The sequence below is a fragment of the Rhinopithecus bieti genome, unplaced genomic scaffold (assembly GCF_001698545.2).
Source record: "Rhinopithecus bieti isolate Rb0 unplaced genomic scaffold, ASM169854v2 scaffold_14454, whole genome shotgun sequence".
Lineage (NCBI taxonomy): Eukaryota > Metazoa > Chordata > Mammalia > Primates > Cercopithecidae > Rhinopithecus > Rhinopithecus bieti.
The window spans coordinates 933,879-938,474 of record NW_016808228.1 but is presented as its reverse complement, the minus strand read 5'-3'; positions in this window follow the sequence as shown (position 1 = coordinate 938,474).

The window sequence follows — 4,596 nt, the reverse complement described above, 5'->3', positions numbered from 1 at the left end:
AAAAAATTATCTTGGCTGGGTGTAGTGGCTCACGCCTGTAATCCCAGCACTTTGGGAGGCTGAGGTGGGTGGATCACAAGGTCAGGAGTTCAAAATCAGCCTGGCCAAGATGGTGAAACCCTGTCTCTACTCAAAATACAAAAACATTAGCCGGGCGTGGTGGTGGGCACCTGCAATCCCAGCTACTAGGGAGACTGAGGCAGAGAATTGCTTGAACCTGGGAGGCAGAGGTTGCAGTGAGCTGAGATTACGCCACTGCACTCCAGCCTGGGTAACAGAGCGAGACTCAGTGTCAAAAAAAAAAAAAAAAAAGAATATATCTTGAGAAAAGTTGGCAAAAGGGGAGATGGCACAGAAAGATGGAGAACCCCTGACCGAGAGGAAAGGGGCAGTCAAAGAACACAGGCTGTGATGGAAAGGATACACTAATTGCCGTGCCCCATTCAGTGTATGGCATTGCATTGCCAGAGGGCTCAGGAGGGTCTCCAGATGCCAGTGAGACCCCAGCCTCAGCCAGTTTCCAGGTTCTTGACACCATCTAGAGAAAGAATTCAGGGACGATTCAGAATGAAGCGAAAGGCAAGCAGCTTTTATTGCAAAGTGAAAGTGCACACAGGCATACTCGTGAGAATAGTCACGCACACAGTTAGTTTCTAATTTTACAGGTGTTTCTTTAATTAGGGAGTAGAATAAACATAGATATTCTGGCCGGGCACGTTGCCTTACACCTGTAATCCCAGCACTTCGGGAGGCAGAGGTGGGTGAATCGCTTGAGCCCAGGAGTCTGAGACCAGCCTGGGCAACATAGTGAGACCCCATCTCTATACAAAATGAACAAAAATAAGTCGCATGTCATGGAGAATGCCTGTAGTCCTAGCTACTTGGGAGGCTGAACCAGAAGGATTGCTTGAGCCCAGGAGTTCAAGACTGCAGTAAGCCATGATTGCACTCCAGCCTGGGTGACAGAGGCAGGTGAGACCCTGTCTCAAAAAAATAAGAATAATAATGAGATATTCTAGAAAAGGAGGGAAGTACAGGACACCCCCTCCATTACTGCCCCCTTTCTCCCTTATTTGGGCTTGTCCGGAAGAGTCATGGACATGTCACCCTGGCCGGGATTTTGGCCATTTTCTCTCCATTATTTGGGGTTTTCTGTTATCCTGTGGTTTCTTTGCCTAGTTCTTATTTCAACTGTTGCTTGGGTTCTCCATCCTCCTGCGCCCACCCAGTGCTATTCCTGTCTCAATTAGACACATCCACTGGACTAAAGCTCCCAGAACCTGATTCCAACCTCCCTTTTGCATTGATCGCCCCCACCTACCCCACCCCTCAACTGTCTTCAGGAACTCTGTTTCCACCAGATTGGCTTCAATAACCCTCAAATATGTCTGGCATTGTTTCTTCTTGTCTTTGCTCATTCACCCGGAGATCTGTTTTTGGAAGTGTTCATTGATTGTCTTCTTCCTGCCAAGAATTGGGCTAAGCCCTAGGGACAGAGAAAGGAGCAGGGGAAACCCCATCCCTGTCCTTATGAAACGTGTCCCCATCTGCCAGCAGATATTCTATCCCTGTTCACACATCCTGCTCACCCACAACCCCTCCCACAAAGCCCTCCCCAATTCCATTTCAGGTTTTCGTTCTTTCTCCAACAAAGCTCTTGGTAACACTGACAATCAGTACCAACAACAGGAGTGTTGGAAGCCCAATTTGTTATTCGATTTATGAGGTTTTGGTAATTAGGTTACAAAACCTATTTTTTTGTTATTAGGTTTAATAATTAGGCATTACTAAGGGTTTTGGTTTTTTTGTTTGTTTGTTTTTGTTTTGTTTTGAGACGGAGTCTCACTTACTCTGTAACCCAGGCTGGAGTGCAGTACCACGATCTCGGCTCACTGCCACCTCCATCTCCCAGGTTCAAGCAATTCTCCTGCCTCAGCCTCCCAAGTAGCTGGGACTACAGGCACGCACCACCATGCCCGGGTAACTTTTGTATTTTTAGTAGAGACGAGGTTTCACCATGTTGGGCAGGCTGATCTCTAACTGCTGACCTCAAGTGATCCACCTGCCTGGGCCTCCCAAAGTACTGGCATTACAGGCATGAGCCACCGCACCCAGTCTATTAAGGTTTATTTATTTATTTATTTATTTATTTATTTATTTATTTTGTCTGTTGTATCCTGGTAACTGCAAAAGATAAGGGAATTCTTTCTGCCCTATTACAGAAATTGCCTGATTTTCAGATGGTGCTTTGAGTCAATAATTTCTGCAATTGAGCTTATTCTCTTTTCTTTAAGCTTTCTACCACTTTTGAACTCAAACGTTCCAGCCCTTGGTCCTGAAATTCCTCGTGCTCTTCACTCTGTCCAGTCACTTGGGACATGAGGTGCTGCCTTTAAGTACCAAAATAAAAGTCCTAAACCCCTCAGACAGACTAACGAACCCTCGTGTGGGTAAAAGACCCCATAATTTTAAGTCCTGGCTCTGGTGAGACCGGAGACTGATCATGCCCCCATTAGACTTCAATGCCTTTCCCTTACTAATCATTACTAGATTTTCTCAAAAGCAAGCTTGAGAGAATGAAAGACCCAAAGACCCCTTGCTTACTTCATCCAACCACGCAGCGCCTTCCTGCTATTTTCGTGATTCCAACATGACAGTCTGGTCCAAAAAGAGTTTCCTCTTGATCAATGACTACTGTATTCAGAGTAGTTTTGACCGGTTTCCCGAGGATGTACAGAAAGCTGACTTCTGCTAGGCATGGTGACTCACATCTGTAGTCCCAGCACCTTGGGAAGGCTGAAGCAGGAAGATTGCTTGAGCTCAGGAGTTCAAGACCAGCCTGGGCAACACAGTGATACTCCTATTTCAAAAAAGAAAGGAAAGAGAGAAAGAAGGAAAGAAGGAAGGAAGGAAGGAAGGAAGGAAGGAAGGAAGGAAGGAAGGAAAGAAGGAAAGAAAGAAAGAAAGAAAGGAAGGAAGGAAGGAAGGAAGGAAGGAAGGAAGGAAGGAAGGAAGGAAGAAAGAAAGGAAGGAAGGAAGGAAGGAAGGAAGGAAGGAAGGAAGGAAGGAAGGAAGGAAGGAAGGAAGGAAGGAAGGGAGAGAAAGAAAGAAAAAGAGGGAGGGAGGGAGGAAAGGAAAGGAGAGGAGAGGAGGGGAGAGGAGGGGAGGGGAGGGGAAAGGAGGGGAAGGGAAGGGAGGGAGGAAGAAAAAAGAAAGAAAGAGGACTTTTGACCTACATTCTACCTTTTTACGTATAGGACCTAATTAAAATGGATTTACATGTTCAGTCTCCACCCTAAAGTGAACATGGGTTGTGTATTAGTCAGGATTCTCTAGAAGGACAGAACTAATAGGATAGCTGTATATGTAAAGGGGAGTTTATTAAGGAGTATTGACTGATACGATCACAAGGTCCCACAATAGGCCATCAGCAAGCTGAGGAGCAAGGAAGCCAGTCTGTGTCTCAAAGCTGAAGACCTTGAGTCCGATGTTCGAGGGCAGGAAGCATCCTGCATGGGACAAGGAGGTAGGCTGGGAGTCTAGGCCAGTCTAGTCTTTTCAAATTCTTCTGCTTGCTTTGTATTTTGGCTGCACTGGCAGCTGATTAGATGGTGCCCACCCACATTGAGGGTGGGTCTGCCTTTCCCAGTCCACTGACTCAAATGTTAATCTCCTTTGGCATCACCCTCACAGACACACCCAGGAACAATACTTTGCATCCTTCAATCCAATCAAGCTGACAGTTTTGTTTGAGACAGAACAATGGCACCGTCTTGGCTCGCTGCAACCTCTGCTTCCCACGTTCAAGCAATTCTCCTGCCTCAGCCTCCTGAGTAGTTGGGATTACAGGCCCCCACCACCATGCCCAGCTAATTTTTGTAGTTTTTTAGTAGAGACGGGGTTTCGCCATTTTGGCCAGGCTGGTCTCGAACCCCTGACCTCAGGTGATTTGGCCCCCTCCACCTCCCAAAGTGCTGGGATTACAAGCATGAGCCACCATGCCTGGCTGACACTGAGGATTAACAATCACAGGTTGCATGTTTACTTGTATGCTTCATACATGTGAACCTAATTTGCATGCATGTGGGTCTCCTTCTTGAATATTCATAAATCCTCCTATCTTCTGTTTGACTATGAATACCCTACCACCACAATAGGCATACATACCAGCTGGGGACTACCCAGGTCCACGTCCTGGACATGTCGAGGTTTTTTCCAGAAGGCAGGGATGAAGTCTGGTTTGACAACACCCAAGTGACCCCAGAGAGTGTCATAATAGACTGGAAAGGTGACACATCCCAGACACCTGCCACCCATCACACACACCTCCCACCCACTGGCATCCTTCCGCCCCAGGCACACACAAAGCCTCAGTCCAGAGATCAACTGTCTCAGCTCTGAATTTGTATAATGTGTGTGTAGACTCACTGATCACAATCTCTGCCCAGCCTGGCTTGTGCATACTTCTTTCTTACTGTCAGGAGAGGAGCCTGTCCTGGCACTCCCATTGGCCTATAGAATCACCTCCCCTGGGCAGGGCCCCAGGACCCAGGATAATACCTGTGCCTCTTGCCCAGAACCCTCCAAGCAGACACG